General features: G+C 41.0%; 1 protein-coding gene across 5 annotated transcripts in view; it reads right to left on the reverse strand.

Annotated features, from left to right (window-relative positions):
- NR2C1 (nuclear receptor subfamily 2 group C member 1) overlaps positions 1-19,866 on the reverse strand; it is a 65,567-nt gene that overhangs the window by 41,368 nt on the left and 4,333 nt on the right. The window contains exon 1 of one of the 5 annotated variants that reach the window (XM_051784054.1): positions 1,323-3,767. The exons of 3 other annotated variants lie outside the window; for them this stretch is intronic. The gene's annotated coding sequence lies outside the window, so the exon portion shown is untranslated. Of the gene's footprint in view, positions 1-1,322; positions 3,768-19,866 lie in introns of those variants that run through there. One more of the 5 variants, XM_051784057.1, reaches the window with a different exon arrangement.

Below are 19,866 nucleotides of genomic sequence, written 5' to 3' on the forward strand. Positions count from 1 at the left end.
AGTAAGAAACGCACTTTTGGGCAAGACAGATATAGTTTTTGCAAAGTTATTTCAAAGGAAGACCTTACTGCTTCATAACAATTTGACATACCAGAAATATTGTGCATATGGTAATTCTTCAAAAAATTAAGAGTAAACTAAGTAAAATGTTGACATTCTAGTCTGATCTCAGAGCTGATCCCATTTTGGGTGGGGTTTTGGACTAGAGATCTCCTGATGTCTCCTCCCACCTGGGATATTGTACAACTCAAAGATGTACCATTTTCTTAAGCTACAACCATTTTCTTAAGCTTAAGAAACAACATGAGTTGCTTGCAATTACAAAAAATCCCCTATTTTTTTAAAAATTAGTTTGATTTGCAAAATGTTTTGACTGCTTCCATTTAGGTCTACTGTGCAGATATTTTCAAGGACACAATAAACCATTATCTAAAGTTTTACTTCATTACATGTCTAGTTTAAAGAACTATGCACAAGAAAGCTTATTTTGTGTAGTTTAAACTAATTTTATGGAAAATACACGTTCCCTTATCTCCACCTGTTGAGACAGCAGTAACATCTTCCATTTTGCAATTAGTCTCTAGCACTTTCCCCATTACTTTCCTGAAACAAACCAGATTACATATTATTTTCCCATCAGAAAAGCCTGTAACAAAGCATGATTATGACCTCCTCAATTTTAGCCATATTTACCAACAGACCCTACAGCTTTACCTTTATTTACAGCTTTGCCTTCATTTTATGCTTTTCTAAAACTCCTGCAGAATTAACATGTTCCAACAAGAATACTTAATACTAATTATTATTGCTATAGCTGTGTTGCACTAGCTCAGCAGCAAATGTTAATTAACAATGCCATACAGTGAAAAGTTTGGCTAGTGAAAGCTACAGTCAAATACTGAGCTTGCACAGGAGGCAAAATCTGGAAAACTACTTTTACAGAAATTGACTCGGACATCAGGAATAACACAAAAAAAATCTTATATCTGTGGCACTGCAAAATTATAGTTAAAGATTCTCTTTAATGTTCTCTGTCATACGATTACTTCAAATTAACATAGTAACACATTAATATTTTGGCCACCAAGTCAGTAAATGAAAGAGTGAGGTACCTAATTTCTTCAAGCTTCTCCTGCTACCTTATTCAAAACAATTCAGTCACCAAAATGGCCAGCCCTGATCTGTCTCATGGCCTGAGCTTTCAATATCTCTCCCTGTTCCCACTACTGATACATCTGTGACTTTGCAGCCAACAGCAAAGTGTTATTTTTGTCAGTGTTAGTTCTCAGCCCAAGGAATGACTTGCCCTTGCTATACATTACCCTGCAAATGCTACTGCTGTACCAGTGGTGGAGGGGAACTGTAGGTCACACCTTTCCACAGCAGCTGCAATTTACATCATCTTAAGCCATCTGAAGCCTCCCGTGCTTTCCCACAGCTCTGTAATTTGTTGTGAGATGAGCCCTGGAGCTTAGACACACTTATTTTTAGATCTTACAGAAAACCTGGTGAAGAAACAAGAAACAGAGAATGGAAAAAAAAGCAACATACAGCCACAGGTGAAGTGGCCTAGCACAGACTGCCGCTCCATAAGCTGAAGTACTCTGCAACTTGGAGATTGACATTGATCTATCTTCTTGCTTTGCTATTTCTAGAAAGGGTATGATTTTCTAATTATGAGAAATGTAAGTCAAAGCTACTTAAAAACAGTGAGGAAGATAGTGCAGTTGCAGAAGTTTCACACACATATGCTTACTTACAGATAAACTTTGTATTGTCTAGTAGAAACACACTTCAGCACAGATCTTTCAACTTTTCAGCCTCAGTAGTTAGCCCTCCAGCAGACAGATACTGAACTTTTCAAGTCCTAACACAGAACTAAATGGTGTCTCATCTTTGAGATGCTGAACTTTAAGCTCCTGAGCTTGGAATTTGTGTTCTTTGCCAGATTGCCAAATCCTCACCAAGAGCATAGGTAGAATTTGTACTGGTTATGGCAGAATTCTGTTTTGGTGCTGACACCTCTCTGCAACAAGATCTCTCTCGTGAGCAAGACAAATAGCTATGAGAGCAGGTATTTTTACATTATTAATTCAGGGTTATCAAACAGCACTAATAAAATACCGAAAATACTCAGGTCTCTCAAATCCAGAACTGGCCATAAGTATCCTTTATTCTTAGAAGCAATGTAATTATATTCTGTTTTACTCCTAAGAGCAGTGGAAGTGGTTCTCTAAAAGAGATTCCCTGACTTGATGCTGTATTTTTGCAGGAATCCTAAATTAGAGATGAGAAAAAAGCAGGAAGGAATTTGGAACAGAATAGTGTGTTATCCAATCACAACCTCCAAGATGTACTCAATTGTAGCAATAATCTAAAAACTCCCAAAATAAATTAAATTAAAGAAAACTCAAAGGGCAGTGGTAAGCAAATCTTCTGACAAACTGTTTAGAATCAAACAGCTTTAAAGGTAATGCTTCTTAAATAAAAACCTAATGAAATTACAATGGACTTTGAAAGCCTGACTAGATTAATATTTCCTAAATAAGTGATGTTCCTATCCTTCCCCAATCAGAAAGATTTTATTGGTCAAAAAGATTTTCTTTGAAATATAATTCTCAGAATTAAAAAAGAGAAATCTGTGTTCACAGGAGTTTTCAAACCCAAGTATTTCTGAACTTGAATTCACGAGCTATGAGCTTCAAGTATGAATCTCATACATCTCAATCCTGTTGAGACACAAAAACCTCAAACAAAAAAAGCTTTTCAATTGCTTATCCAATCATTCTGTTCTGCTAGTTAGATCATCCTGCAGCTCTGAGGCACACTTCTACAGCATAGACTCAGTAAGAAACAAAGATTGACCTTCAGAATCAAGAGGTGTGTGCTTCAAGGAATTACTTTGCACCTGTTACTTAGTTCTGCTAAAGCAGATGCAACTGCCCTCATGGCCAAGATGTATTTCAAGTCAGCTTGAAAACTGAAAGTGATTCAAACTGACATGTTTTACCTTGGAGTGAAGCAGTGAAGGAATACATATGTATTCAACTGTGAAGCACCAGTCATAGAGAAATTAGCTCTCAGAGAGGCATAAACCATTACAAGTGAATTTTTGAGATTTATCTAAAAGAGACATCTGCTTCTCATTTGAACTAGACTTGCATGAACACAGGATTTCAAGTACACAAACAAGACTGAACTCTTACAATGAAGAGGAACCTAGAGAAAAGGTTGAACCTGTCCTATCTCTTCATGTTGTCTGGAATAAGCACAAAGAAATTCAACCTATGGATGCAAAACCAACTGTCAAAGCTGAACAAATCATCTGAGCATGAGCATGTGAGGCATGCACACGATGGAAAGGAACATACTTGCAGAGTATTATTGACAAGAACTGACATATTAATCACACGATGTTTTATATTTTGACACTTGCAATATCAATTTGCTTAAACATTCAGTAGTAGGTTCTTTTGTGTGTTGTGGCCTTATTTAACTTGGTGATCTCTAAACACAAAGGCACCGACAAAGCCAGTAACACCAGCACTCTGTATTAAAATATCTTAATTTAAATCACCTCCAATAAACCATGTGACCTTGCTCCGAAGAGTATATATAACAGTGAAAAAACTCACCAACTTCAATATTTCAATTACAAACTTTTAGGCAGCATTTCATGTTGCAGCCCAACTACTGAAATGGAGAGCTGAAAAAGGCATTCCTATCCCATTTCCAAGTCAGTCCAAGCAACTAAACTAACAGAAAGCTCTTTCTTAGTTGCAGAGTTGTTGCAAAGCAGTTTAAATTTAGTAGTAGAATGGCTAAGGCTTAAGTTAAAGGGTAGGCCTAGAAAGCAACACATTACAGTAGTGAGTTAAGCAGCAGCCTTGTTCGTGGGAATAGAATGTACTGAAGAAGTAGAAACAATAATCAAAAGATGTAGTCAAGCATGTACGTAACGATTTGTACCTTAGATGTGGTAAGGGTCTGTTAAACAGTTTCTAGGGGGGTAGGACAACTTAAGCAGATTTATGATTAAAGTAGATGATTGTTAATTGTTATAAACTACTGCACCTGGGTTGCTATAGAAACTGTAATTGTTTTAGCCGTGAGAATACATGTAAACTTGTTTGTGTATAAAAGCTGAACTGAGAACGAGGGTCGTCGGAATCCTGACTTGGGGCGTTAGCCCGCAGGTTCCCGGGGCCCCGAATAAAGCACCCATAAACCGGCACTCTGTTGGTTTGTGTCTCTGTTTACGGGCAACAGTTTTGGCGACACCAGATGGAACTCCGGGGGTAGCTGGGCGGCTCACGAGCTGATCTACTCCATGCCGGCAACCAGGTGATTTCTGGGGAGACATCGACCCGTGCCCGACCCGCGCCCGCCGGACAACCCTCTAGGTAAGCCCGAAGGTGCTTTATTCTTTTAGGTTTGTTGGTTGGGAGCCTGCCTATAAGACGGGATAGTGAGTGTCCCGCTGGGTTGGGCTAAAGGTACCTTGGTTGGGAAGCCTAGGCGCTGGTCGTAAGACGCGGCGAAAGCTGCGCAGTACCAGCACTCGCCTCTTAGAGGGAGAATCGGCGAGTTGGTTTTGGTTTTGGTTTTGTTCTGGTTTATATTGTTGTGTTATCGTGCTGGTCGTTAAAAGTATTGTTTTGTGTTGTTGTGTTATTGTGAATTTGATGAATTTAGATTGTGGTGTGTGTGTGAGCTAGTAGCAAGCATGATGTCATTTAAAACCTTTAGAGCACTATCCTGCACAGAAAAAGATATCCCTAGCGATTCTCCGCTTGGTTGCTTGTTAAAACATTGGAAGGAAGGAAATTTTGGACAAGAGTTAAGCAAGAAACAGTTGATTGATTATTGTAATAATGTATGGCCTCAATATGAAACAGAAGGAATGCCGTGGCCTAGAAATGGTTCACTGACTTTGGAAATTATAACCCCTCTGATGCGATATTTACGAGAGAATGAGAAGTGGGATGAAATACCATATCTGGATTTGTTTTATTATTTAGAACAAAACACTGAATGGCAAAAGGAATGTGGTATCTTAGTGTTGAAAGAACTGGAACTGGAGGATGATAAATGTAAGAAATGTCAAGAGCGGAGTATAAAGATATTGAAAGGATTGGATGATAAGCATGGGCGGAAAATACGGTTTTCAGAACCAGAGGAGGATGTGTCTTTGTTAGTCTCCCCCGGAGTAACTCCAAGTGCGCCCCCGAGAAATAGTCTCCCTTCACGTGCAAGGGCACAATCACACACCATGCCCCCGTTAGAATCATCCTCGGATGAGGAAGAAACAGGGGGGTGGGAATGTGACAGAACTCCTCTAGCAGAACGGACTCGGAGAGGGCGAAGGGAGAGGGAAAGAAGACGGGGAGGGGGGAGGGAGACAGACGTTTCGCTCTCACCCCCTAGATTGATGGCTCCCTTGCGAGAAGCGGTTGGAGCAGGCAGGGGAAAAATCATGATAAAAGTTCCTTTTTCGCCTAATGATTTACTAATTTGGAAACAGTCAGCTGGGACATATAGAGAAAATCCTGAGCGGGTGGCTCGTGTTATAAAAATGGTTATAAAAACACAAGACCTGGACTGGAATGATTTACAGGTATTAATAGATACAATTTTAGATTCAACAGAAAAAGAAATGGTATTAAAGGTGATGGTGGAGAGAGCAAAGGAAAGGATTCGTACCCTGCCTCGGGCAGCGCGGGGGACGGTAAATGATTTTGTACCGCGGGAGGATCCCGATTGGGACGCTAATAACCTCGCAGATTATAAAAAGTTAAAAATTTACCAGGAATTATTGGTAGAGGGAATACGATGTGGCATTCCAAAAACGTTGAATTGGTCTAAGTTATATTCAGTAATGCAAGATAAGACTGAGTCCCCTTCTGCCTTTTTAGAAAGGCTAAAGGAAACAGCTAGAAAGTATACAGACTTAGATGTGGAAGACGAGTCTGGAAAATTACAATTAGCATTGATCTTTATGGGACAATCACAAGAATATATTAGAAAGAAATTTCAAAAACTGGAAGGGAGAGAAACAAGAGATTTAGAGAAATTGTTAGAAGTGGCTTGGAAAGCATATAACAATCGGGAAAAGGAAAGTACTAAGAAACAACAAGCGAGCTTGTTGGCGCTTTTACAAGCTTCAGGAGAAAACAATGGGGCCGGTGGCCATAGAGGAAGAAGTCGTGGTAATAGGGGAAGGGGAGGAATGGGTAGAGGATTTAACAATCAGTCGGGATTTGGAAATCAATACGGGGGAGGACGTGGTAGAATAGGACCAAATCAGTGTGCTCTTTGTAAAGGACAAGGACATTGGAAAAACGAATGCCCATTAAATGCTGGAAATGGAATGAATCCTTGGAATCCTCAAAGCTTTGTGAATCCACAAAACCCTGTTGGTATGGGCACGCCACAGGGTGTCGCCCAAGCATTTATGTTAGGGAGTTGTGGAAGACAGAGTCGGCTAGATTCAGACTAAAAGGTTGTTTTGCAAGTAGAGGGCGAGCCGACGGAATTTAGAATAGATACTGGAGCTAGTTTTTCGGCAATGAATGAATTGATGGGGCCATTAAGTGATTTAACCGTACAAGTAGTGGGAGTTTCAGGACAAATAGAGGAAAGAACATTTCTGCGACCTCTAGATATCAAATTTAAGGGAAGAGAATTAGATCATCAATTTCTGTACATGCCTAACAGTCCTGAATGTTTATTAGGAAGGGATTTGCTTTCAGCCTTGCAAGCTAAAATTATATTTGAAAAAGGGAGAGTCAAGATAGAAATTCCAGAAGAAAATTTAGAAAAAAATTTTGTGAAAGAAGTGGAAAAGGAAGAAATACCCCAAGAGATTGAACAGGCTGTTGTACCCTGGGTTTGGGAAACAGGGGTCCCTGGAAAATCTAAAGCAGCCACCCCAGTTAGAATAGAATTAAAAGAAGGAGCACAACCTGTCAGAGTTAGGCAATACCCAATTAGTTTAGAAGCAAGAAAGGGAATAGCCCCTATGATTTCACAGTTCCTAACTCTAGGAATATTACAAGAATGTGAATCAGAATTTAACACCCCCATATTTCCGATAAAAAAACCAAATGGAAAATATAGATTAGTACAAGATTTGAGAGCAGTAAATCTTATTACAAAAGATATTCACCCGGTTGTAGCAAATCCTTATACCTTGCTAACATCTGTGTCTGAGAAGTTTCAGTGGTTTACTGTGGTTGATTTGAAAGATGCTTTCTTCTGCATACCACTGGCACGAGAAAGTTGGAAAATCTTTGCCTTTGAATGGGAAAGTCCGGAGACAGGACGAAAGAGACAGCTCGCTTGGACTCGATTACCACAAGGATTCAAATGCTCACCCACGATATTTGGTAATCAGTTAGCAAAGGAACTAGAGGAATGGAAGACTACTCAGGTAAAAGAATCTCCTTTTTCATATATAATACTGCAATATGTAGATGACATTTTCTTAGGAGCTACAGAACAGGGACTTTGTCGTCAGTTAACTATTGAACTGTTAAACATGCTGGGCCAAGCAGGCTACCGAGTCTCAAAAGAAAAAGCACAATTAGTAAAACGGAAAGTTATCTATCTGGGATGTGAAATTTCCCAAGGAGTCCGGCGCCTGGGAACAAATAGAATTCAAGCAATATGTGCTATACCTGTGCCTAGAAATAATCAAGAACTGAGATCTTTTCTAGGAATGGTCGGATGGTGCAGGCTGTGGATTCCTAACTTCGGACTGACTGCTCGACCACTGTATGAAGCAGCAAAGGAGTCCAAGCTAACCTGGGGGACAGAGCAAGAAAAAGCATTCCAGGAACTGAAGAAAGCCCTCCAGGAAGCACCTGCCCTGGGACTACCGGACCCAACCAAGGAATTTCAGCTCTATGTTTGTGAGAGACAGCGAATGGCCTTAGGAGTCCTCACTCAGCGTCTAGGATCCTGGAAGAGACCGGTTGGGTACTTCTCCAAACGGCTAGACGCAGTAAGTGGGGGATGGCCGGGGTGTCTCAGAGCTGTGGCAGCGACGGTCATTTTAATACAGGAAGCACGCAAATTGACTCCGGGAAAACACATGATAGTGTATGTGCCTCACATGGTCATAGCAGTTCTAGAGCAAAAAGGGGGGCATTGGCTCTCCTCCAGCCGCATGTTGCAATACCAGGCTTTGTTGAGAGAACAAGATGATGTTGAACTGAAAATTACTAACCATCTCAACCCAGCAGAATTCCTTAGGTCTACACAGGAAGAAGGCACCCTGGAGCATGACTGTGTAGAGACCATTGAACAAGTCTACGCGAGCAGAAGAGACTTGAAGGACGAACCACTGACAGATCCTGACTGGGAGCTGTACACCGACGGATCTAGTTTTGTGGAAAACGGCACCAGGTACGCTGGGTATGCAGTAGTCACTTTACAACAAGTGATAGAAGCGACTGCACTACCCCCAGGTGCGTCTGCACAAAAGGCCGAGATATGGGCATTGGTGAGAGCTTTAATATTAAGCCAAGGAAGGAGAGTTAACATATGGACTGACTCCAAATATGCTTTTGGGGTAGTTCATGTTCACGGAGCACTCTGGAAGGAGAGAGGACTTCTTACTTCTCAGGGGACAACGATTAAACATCGGGAAGAAATTTTACAATTGCTAGAGGCAATACATAAGCCCTCAGCAGTGACAATAATGCATGTCAGAGGACACCAGGCTGATCCAGGACGAGAGTTTCAGGGAAATCGATACGCTGACCAAGCAGCCAGGAGGGCTGCGAGAAAGGTATGGACTCAAATGGTTCTTTTACCAACCCGGAATAATCCAGCAATAGCATTCATGGAAGAGAAACCGCATTATTCACCTGAAGATGAGAAATTAGCTGTGATGATGGAAGCAAAGAAAAATATCAGGGGGTGGTATATCACTCCTACGAGACAGGTAATTTTACCAGTCAGAATAATGAAAGCAGTGCTTGAAATAGAACACAACAAGTGCCACTGGGGTGCAGAAGCATTAGTGAAATTCTTGAAAAACGAAATTTTCTCAAACCAGATGTTAACACTAGCTAAAAGGGTGAATGCAATGTGTCCTATGTGTATAAAGAATAATCCAGTAGTCAGGAAGCAAGTACAGATGGAAAAATTACAAGTAGGACAGTTACCAGGAGACTATTGGCAAGTAGATTTTTCTGAGTTGCCTAAGGCCCAAACTTTTAAATAGCTGCTAGTGTATGTTTGTACCTTCTCAGGGTGGCCAGAAGCTTTTCCATGCAGGACCAATCAGGCAAAAGAAGTAGTGAAAACCCTTCTGAAGGAAATCATCCCAAGATTTGGAGTTCCCCTAGGGCTGTCCTCTGATCGAGGACCGCACTTTACAGCAGGGATAGTCCAAGATGTGTCAGCTGTATTAGGGATAACATGGAATCTCCATACACCATGGAGACCGCAGTCTAGTGGACAAGTAGAAAGAATGAATCAGACATTAAAAGGTCAATTGAAGAAGATCTGTCAGGAAGCCAAAATCCAGTGGCCCCAAGCAGTACCCCTCGCTCTGCTGAGAGTTAGGATTAAACCAAGGGAAAGAATAGGAGTAAGTCCATACGAAATATTGTATGGCAAGCCCTATCATGCGGCTACTTACCAAGGGGATCCTCATGTAGTGGGTGATCAGGCAGTATTTAACTATGTGTTATCTTTGAATAAGACCCTCACAGCCCTCAGAGGAGCGCTGCAGTGGAATCGGCCTCTGCCCCTGGAGAATCCGGTTCATGACATTTCTCCAGGAGACCAAGTCTATGTGAAAAACTGGTCAGTGGAACCATTAAAGGGAACATGGGACGGTCCTCGCCAGGTGATAATGACCACTTATACGGCGGTGAAAGTCGAGGGAATCGACAATTGGATCCATTACACCCGAGTCAAGAAGGTTCCAGTCTCATGGTCGGTAGAACCTCTCTCACCTACAAAGATGGTATTTCGAGCCAACAATTGAAGATTGTGGTATTCCTGGGGTTGATAAGTCTAGCAGAGACCACCGTGAGAATTGAAACCCCAGATCCTTATTTGTTTGTACCAGAACACACTGATGTAAACTTAACTTGTCTGTTTTCAGATGACCAGGGAGCTGAATTAAGAGATGTCCACGTCAAGTGGAGACGGAGGGATCAAGATCGAATCATAACAGAAGGAGTGACAACAGTTTGGGATGCGACACAACAAAAGGGTTATACCGTCCTGCAGGTACCTGAGGTGTCTAAAACCGTAGAAGGGACATACATGTGTGTAGTTTGGATTCAAAGGAGTTTTAATTATGGGTATGTAGAAATACACATGATAAACACAACTCGGGAAATAATGACTAAGGTACAAGTTATACCCCCTAGGAAAACTCGACATGTGAGAGATCTGCAGATTCCGAATAGAGAAATAGAACAGGAAAATTTAATTGTGGGCCTAATTCGAGATTTTGGGAAAGTACAAAACGTTACTAAAATTACTGCATGTCTCCCTATGCCTCATGCAGCAGGAGACCCAATTCCATGGGGAATAATTCCAGTGCCAGAAATACCCAAAATGTTTAAGAATATTACAAGGAATTGCAAATTTGTAACCATCACATGGAGCGAAACGGTAGATGTATGTTTATTAAGTGACAAAATGATGAAGAAGCAATGTGAACAGATGCCGGGATATTTCCGATGGGTAGTAATTGGGACATGGGTAACAAGTGAAACAATTAATGAATTAAAAGGATACTGTTTAGTTACAAATTCAACACACCCATGCTCTAAAGTTCCGGCTTCAGTAAAACGAGAAAAACAAGAAGAGGTCTGTCAAAATATTACCAGTTCTACAACCATGGAAGAATGGCAAACAATTTGGGGACCCAGCCTGCTAGAGACATATAGTTATATTGGAAAGGTACAGTGGTGCATTCACTGGAAGGGGAAAAAGAATCAAACTTATTCTACAGGAAATAGAGGGAATCATAATTGGAGGACAGAAACACATACAAAAGAGGATTGGAATTGTACCCGAATATATACATGTGATACCCCAGACGATGAAATAGGCTTAATGCCAGTCAAAGCCCTCCTGCAGTTAGGATGTGAGTGTCGAGGATATAACCATACTATTAAAGGACATGTGAAAAACATTGATTGTCACACTACTACAGTTAGAAGTCCCGGAAACCTAGTATGGGTCATGGGACATGGTCAATGGACCACCCACATGCCACTAGACGGTCCGGTTGTACCTGTCACACTAGGGATACCTACTCTTTGTCCACTCTGGAGAAAAGAGAAGTTAACACCAGCAGAGATGCGACCACGGGAGAAAAGAGAAGTTAGTAATGACATTAATGACCTGGAACTAACAGATTGGCATGAGCCATCAGCAGGAGTTAAATTCGGATGGGCACTAGAATCTTTGTTTGCCCCAATTTCAACATATCGAAATAGAGAAATATTGTTCAAACTGATGAGCCAGACCGAAAGGTTAGCAGCAGTCACTAAGAAAGGATTTAAAGATCTAAATTTACAATTACAAGCCACCTCTAGAATGACCATACAAAACCGCGTGGCATTAGACCTGATATTACTCAAAGAACATGGAGTTTGCGGTTACCTGCATGCAAAGGATGAGCATTGTTGTGTACACATCCCAAATGTCACTCAAGAAGTAGAGAAAGATATTAATCAATTAGAACAAATTGATGAGAATGTTCATAAACTGCAGAAAGAAGCGGAACACAATTGGATAGGACAATTATTCAGCTCCCTAGGTCTCCATGTGTCAGGATGGATATCTTCTGTTATCCAGTACGGAATATTAATTGTAATAATTGTTGTCATAGCCATAACTGTTTACAAGTGTCTTTTAGGAATGATTGTAAAAGAAGGTTAACATACGAGACGAATCATGAAAGCTATAACAAGAAAAGAAGTAATCTCACCGCAAAATGGATCACCTCCTATCCATCAAGAAACTGCAACCTGAAGATTGCTGTATTTGAGCATCCTTGCAAGCAAAGCCTGAAGAATGCTCAAAAGGGGGGACTGTTGCAAAGCAGTTTAAATTTAGTAGTAGAATGGCTAAGGCTTAAGTTAAAGGGTAGGCCTAGAAAGCAACACATTACAGTAGTGAGTTAAGCAGCAGCCTTGTTCGTGGGAATAGAATGTACTGAAGAAGTAGAAACAATAATCAAAAGATGTAGTCAAGCATGTACGTAACGATTTGTACCTTAGATGTGGTAAGGGTCTGTTAAACAGTTTCTAGGGGGGTAGGACAACTTAAGCAGATTTATGATTAAAGTAGATGATTGTTAATTGTTATAAACTACTGCACCTGGGTTGCTATAGAAACTGTAATTGTTTTAGCCGTGAGAATACATGTAAACTTGTTTGTGTATAAAAGCTGAACTGAGAACGAGGGTCGTCGGAATCCTGACTTGGGGCGTTAGCCCGCAGGTTCCCGGGGCCCCGAATAAAGCACCCATAAACCGGCACTCTGTTGGTTTGTGTCTCTGTTTACGGGCAACAGAGTCAGGGTATAGTTTCAAAGGCAGTTTGAACAGAATTATAGCTGACACCCAGGAAGGAGGTCATCCTGACCAAGTTGTGCTGGTTTTGACCACATACTAGGAAAATTCAACTCACTAAGACAGAAAATTCACCTGGCAGAAATGCAGCAAACATCTGCTAGGTAAGCACACTGACCTGATTTACCTGGCAGTCAGATTCATTCTACCACAAACAAAAGGGAGAACATGTTGTAAGAAGGTAAGAGAAGGAGGAAAAGAGGGGAGATTAAGAATGAGGCAAACCTCCATTTCCATTGTTGTTGGGAAGCTGAAAATTCAGTTGAACTGCATGATAAAACTGTACCCTTTTCTTCTGGCCCAGCCAGCTGTCCAATGCAGCTCACCCTGGAATCAGACAAGCTCCACAGCCAGTTATGTTGAAGCAGCAATGCCACCTCTTTGAGGAGCAGCCATGTGCTGTGCATCTTGCCCTGGGGACAGGGCACCAGGACAGGTCAAGGGGAACTGGCTATCTAAAAATTCTAAGCTAACTCTGGGACAGCTGTAAGAGTTTTGCAGCTCACATTTTGCTTACCTAAGGTATCTGTTAGACTTCACATCAGCTATGCTTAATTACTCTTTAGAGATCCCTGCAAGGAATTAAGCTGGAGAAAAATGCTTTAGCTATTTTTCTTCTATGTGAACTTAAAAATTTAGCACATTTTTCATGTTTTCAAAAGTTTCTTTCCCTGAGTTGCTCCAGCCAACATTCTCAAAAGCTGAATTGTTTCATATGAAATGATAAATATATTCTAAACTCAAAGCTACCTGGAAGTGAGAAATAATCCTTTAACACTTTATTATAAACCTTCATTTTCCAGCAAAGACTTGGTAGATGAGGAAAAGGCCATGGATGTTGTTGATCCAGGCTTTAGTAAAGCCTCTGACACCATCTTCCACAGCATTCTCCTGGACAAACTGGCTGCTCATGGCTTAGACAGGTGCACTGTTCCCTGGGTAGAAAACTGGCTGGATAGCCAGGCCCACAGAGTGGTGGTGAACAGTGCTACATCCAGTTGGCAGCTGATCAGCAGTGGTGTTCCCCAGGGCTCAGTATGGGGGTCAGCCCTGTTTAATATCTTTACTGACAACCTGGAAGAGAGGATCGAGGGCACCCTTGGTAAGCTGACAGATGGCACTAGGCTGGGCAGAAGTGCTGACCTGCTGGAGGGTAGGAAGGCTCTGCCAAGGCATCTGGACAGGCTGCATCACTGGGCCAAGGCCTGTGGGTTCTCACTGGCTGCTGGCTGAATGGGAGCCAGCAGCGTGTTCAGGCGGCCAAGAAGGCCAATGGCATCCTGGCCTGTATCAAAAATAGTATGGCCAGAAGGACTAGAGCTGTGACTGTCTCCTTGGCCATGTACTTGGCCATGGTGATGCCACACCTTGAGTTCTGTGTCCAGTTCTGGGCCCCTTACTACAAGAAAGATGCTGAGGTGCTGGAGCGTGTCCAGAGAAGGGCAACAGAGCCAGTGAAGGGTCCGGAGCATGAGTCTGATGAGGAGTGTCTGAGGGAACTGGGATAACGTGGAGAAAAGGGGGCTCAAGGGGAACTTACTGCTCTGTACCTGAAAGGAGATTGTAGCCAGGTGGGAAGCAGCTACTTCTCTCAAATAACAAGGGACAAGACAAGAGGAAACTACCTCAAGTTTAGATTGGACATTAGCACTGAAAGGGTGGACAGGTGTGAGAACAGGCTGCCCAGGGAAGGTGGAATCACCCTTCCTGAAGCGTTCAAAAGGCACATGGATGTGGCACTTAGGGATATGGTTTAGCAGTAAACACAATCGTGCTGGGTTAACAGCTGGACACAATGTTTGAGGTTTTTTTAACCTTAATGATTCTGACTTTAACTATCATCACAGTCTGAGTTTTGATCTTCAATAATCAAAAGTGATCTTTGAGGTGTTCTCATCTAATGTGAATCTTCCTGATTTCAGACATGTTTTCCACACTTGTCAAAACATGCCACACATCTTCAAAGCACACACCAGGCAATATATGAGGAATGTTTATTGCTAGTATAGGAAAGAAGTAGATTGCTAGTATAGGAAAGAAGTAGATTGAGTCAAATAAGTGATAGTTTCTTCCCTGAGAATGCTTCATTCTCCTTTCAAAGGTGATAAACCAAAAACTTTATCCAGATGCTTAAGACTGCTAATCACATTTGAATTTCCTTTCTAAAGTTATCTAAAACATTGAAGGGATGAGAGCTGGAATTCTAAAAGAGAGTAGAGAACACAACATGAAAAAATTGCACATACTTTAAGGATCTTCTTTATAATGTCCAAGAACTGTAATATACTATTACCACAAGAGAGAAAGGAGAGCCAAAGCTCCTGTCAATACATCAAGGACTACATTGTTTACAAACATTGCCCAAATATTTTTTACTTCATTTATCTCTCACTTTGAATACCTTGCAAAAATTATTTACTTTGCTCAGTTTCAACCAGCAAGTCTTTATTTGCTTATAACTAAAGTATTTCTTAATTGCTCTACTGGTTTCCCTGTTTCACATCAGACTTAAGATCCTTGCCTTTTACCACAAAGTTTCTGAAAAATGAAGTGGTAAGAAATGCTTTTCCCATGGCCATTTAGCTAATGACACTGTCCCAGCTTAAGCTCTAACTTCCTTCTATAACTTTTTGCAGATCTACCGCTAATATTTGAAACACTGTAAAACTACAAAACAAACATTAAATTTCTTACATTTTCCTTAAAAGAGATGTGTGGCTGAAAACTAAGTCAAGTCAACATTTAGGACTGTCAAGGTGACTAGATCACTGCCTCTGCAAATGTCCATTACATTCTGGTTTTGTACCCTTGTATTCCCCCTTAGTCTGTAATGATCCCTTTGTGTTTTTTCTCATTAGTGGTAAATTTCTGGGGACAGGGAAAGGCTCTGTTTCTGTTGCTCTAAGTACACAGTAACACAAATATCAGCATCTGTACTTATACTAATTAAACCTGCTTTACAAGTATAATCACCACATTTGTTCTCTACCTGGTACATTTATTTCTTAACTGTTTGACAGTATTACTTCCACATAAATAAAAAATGAAGCTTTTTCAAAAACCTTTGAAGAAAATAAGACAGAACTATATATCCATCTCTCTTCTTTGCAAAACCTCAGTCCCCCAATCAATTTATTAAAGCAGCACCTAGAAGCAAGTATTTTGACAGAAGACAGGCATTAAACTTCCTGTGTATTACTTAAAATGCATTTATTGCTTCTCTCTTTCATCTTCAGACTCGAAATGCTACCAAAATCGCTTTCTGTACATAAATCTGACATACTGTTAGTTTATGCCCCTAGTAAACGAATTAGTGAGCCTCCTTGTCAAGAGTCAGAATTATTTTTAAATGCATCACTACCATCAGTTAACCCAAATTGGGTGGTGTTGAACCTGGCATCATCAAGTCCAATAGTTTTCCATTCCTATTTTAGATAAGCACTCAGTAAGCCAATGTGTCAGTGGAAAACTTTCATTAGTTTGCACCAATTAAACCACTCTTTACTTCTTCCTCAGTTTTTATATGCCAGTTTTCCCAATGTCAAAGTACCTTAGGAAATACTTCCTTTTTAAAGTATTTCAGGTTTACTTCAACTGAAATGGGTCAGGAAACATTCCCACGAGAGCAGACAGCAGTTTTGAGGGTTGGCAGTCAGAACCACTAACCTCTCCACTAGTACAGTTATACCCAGAAGACATCAATGTTTAATTCACCCTTCTCCAGGGACAAAAGTTATACAACTTTAATTGTCCCAGTAGGAGGTTCCTACTAATAGGATTTCAAAATATTATACCAGTGTAGACTAAGGTCTTAAAAGCAGTAACCAGGAAGCATATTTCTTTATGTTTGGATGCTCCATTTAATATAAAAGGTAACATCTCTCGTTCTATTACATTACACTGTTGGTATAGCTCCCCCACTATCAAGTACCTTGATTCTGATGTAAAACCCTTTAAATGAGTAAGAACATTGGTGTGAAGATACAAAATGAGAAAATTCTGTCCACTCCAAAGATCTACAGTTTACTTTGAAAAAAAGTGTCACACCCCTGACCATTTTTACTGGTACAAAAATGATGCTTGTAAAATTTTAGAAGTTTTAACTTACCCTGCTGGCACTATCAAACCAGTTTGACTATGTATGTATAGAATGAATAATGATTCTGATAATTACTATGTATATATGGATGGAATGTGTCTTAATACAGGGGTCTTTCCTAGATTAAATCCACCTATTAAACTAATAAAGTTACACAAGTATGTTCTAGATACTTTAGAAATACAGGCACGTTAACTAGTTATGACTGTAGAAGTTGCTGTGAACTTTACTTTTTTGTTCTTATATCAGTGTGCTGGTTTTGGCTGGGGTAGAGGTAATTTTCCTCACAGTGACTAGTGTGGCTGTGTTTTGGATTTGTGCTGAACACAGGGTTGATAACGTAGAGATGTTTTTGTTATTGTTGAGCATGACTTACACGAGACAAGACCTTGTCTGGGTTTTGTACTGCCATGCTGGCAAGGAAGTTGGGGGTGCCTGGGAGGTTGGGAGGAGACACAGCTGGGAGAGGTGACCCAAGGGATATTCCATACCATATGAGACCATGCTCACTACATAAAAAGGGAGGAAGAAAGAGGAAAAGGGGTCATTTGGAGTGACAGCATTTGCCTTCCCAAGTAACCATTACACATGATGGGGCTCTGCCATCACATTAAATGTTCAGCCATTTCCCTGCCCTAGAGATGGTTGAACATATATATCTGCCCATGGGGAGCAGTGAATTAATTCTTGTTTTGTTATTGTGTGCAGCTTTTGTTTTCCCTATTAAACTGTCTTTATCTCAATCTATGAGTTTTCTGGCTATTTCCCTGCCAATTCTCTCCCCAGTCCTGCTGGTGGGGGAGTGAGTGAGCAGCTGCATGGGGCTTGGTGGCTGGCTGGGGTTAAACCAAGACACACAGGACACAGTCAAATACAGGAAGATCAACATGTCTTTTTAGGAAAGCTCAAAAGGTTAATATAACAGAAAACTGGAAGAGAAGAAGAAGCTGTCTTAATCTCTCTCTGTAGTCATACTGCTTCACTATTGAATGATTTCAACACATATCAAAATGAACTAAGGATTTTAGTTCAGGTCATCACACTTGTCTTTGTGTGCTCTGTAAAGCTTAAAATGGAAACTAGTCCTCATTTCCATTTTCAAACTCTTCATATACTAATTAAGAATTCTGCATAGCCTGTGCCAAATTTGTTGAATAAATTCCTACACATAACAGTTCCTTAACTTAACAATTCCTCTATGATTAAATGTGCCTGAGTTAGTGCTTAAAAGAAGTAACAGAACCCCCTAAGATTTCTTTATACTTTAGTTTTCTGCAATGCTTTACAGATAATAAATTAAGCCAAGGAATCCAAACACATTTGTGAAACAAGTGATGCTACTGAGCTCAGTGCTTCATACAAGAAAAGCTCAATGAACACAGCACACTAAATGAGCTATTCTTGGATTATCGTTCTACAAGCCATATTGCTCAAGATGGTAGAACAGTTGGCAGACTTAAAGGAGTAAGACTCTCATTAGCAACGAACTAAGGAATATTTATGTGACTCTTGACACCCAGTTAGATACTGTTTTTTAAATTCACATGAGATCAAGATTTAGAGAGTGCATATGTAAGAGACAGGTAACAATAGCAAACTGAAGCAGCTAGACCTCCAGGCAAGCAAGGGAAAATGAGATGCTTATAAAAGCATAAGGGAATAATTAAAAGGCACACAGCAATACAGAAAGACACATTTGTAGGCATGTCTGTACAATTAATTTAAAATCATTGCTCTCACTACTTTTTCATGTAAGCAAGTGCTACAGTGGGAGGAAACACTAGAAAACAGAATTGCTAGGACAAATATTTAGGTGACTGATGAGTCATTCTTACAGTTTGGGCCACCCAAGGGATAGTCTCATTTTTAGGCCTGGGCTTCTGTTGCTTTCATCATGCTATCTCTAGAACCCGCCTGAACAGCTACAGCTGAGCTGATTGAGCTCACCAGCCCCACAAACAACTGGGAAAGGAAGGAAGAGGAAAGGCAAGGGGGCTGTCTGCAAGCTGAGTCTCCACTCACAGGAGCACTGGCTACATGCCAGAGCTAGGTAAGGAGAGGTATTTAATCAGGTCAAGCTGCCCTGTGTAATGTCAGCCACAGCCCACATCTCCACCTGAAGCTTGCAAAAGGAATAAGTAAGAAAAAACCCAAACTGATTCCTTGCACCAGAGCTGAAGCTGCACAACGAACCAGACCAGGAAGCTCATCTGGCTGAAGACTTCACCATTCACTGGATTAGGTTCAGCCAGGTCCATTCTACCTGGCACCAGCACAGCATAGCAAGTACAAACCCTTCTTTCTGAACACATGGATACAGTACATGCCCTACAGTATAATTACAGCATTTCATGAGAGATAGCCCAACTGGTGGCTGACAGTTTTGTCCCCTCTGCATTTGCCTTTGTGGTTGCATAGCTGTAAGGTAAGCTCATCTTCAGACTTTATTCACCCTGCACCTAACAATTGTTAAACATAACACAGGAAAAGCAGGTAGAAGCAGAACAAAGACCACTTCTTTTTGGGGAAAAGCCCATGTTACATCAGCTTATCTACTGTGCCAAATTGCCTGTGCAGGTGTTATGCAAGATTACCATTTGGAGAATTGGAGTATTCCCTGAACTACAGCCATAGACAAGGTAGTTGATACCAGAAGGTACACTATGGAAATCAGCAAACCTCTTCAATTACTAATAATAACACAACCCTTACAACTTGCATATATATTCATATCCATGGAAACTTCCTTCAGACAAAAAAACCCCACCACAACAAAACTGAGTTTCACACACATCCTTCCAGTAAATCACTGTAGACAGTGTTTCATGTAAAATATGCCGGGGGATGATCAGATTAAGAGCAGCCCTGCAGAGAAGGACTTGGGGGTGCTGTTGGATGAGAGGCTGGACATGACCCAGAAATGTGCACTTGCAGCCCAGAAAGCCAATCGTGTCCTGGGCTGCATCAAAAGCAGCACGGCCAGCAGGGCAAGGGAGGGGATTCTGCCCCTCTGCTCTGCTTTTCTTGAGAGGAGGCCCACCGAGTTGATTAGAGGGATAGAGCACCTCTCCAGTGAGGAAAGGTTGAGAAAATTGGAATTGTTCAGCCTGGAGAAGAGAGACTTCAGGGTGACCTCCTTCCAGTACCTGAAGGG

This window comes from Manacus candei, unplaced genomic scaffold (genome assembly GCF_025592945.1).
Source record: "Manacus candei isolate 608988 ecotype Guabito, Panama unplaced genomic scaffold, ASM2559294v1 h1tg000018l, whole genome shotgun sequence".
Lineage (NCBI taxonomy): Eukaryota > Metazoa > Chordata > Aves > Passeriformes > Pipridae > Manacus > Manacus candei.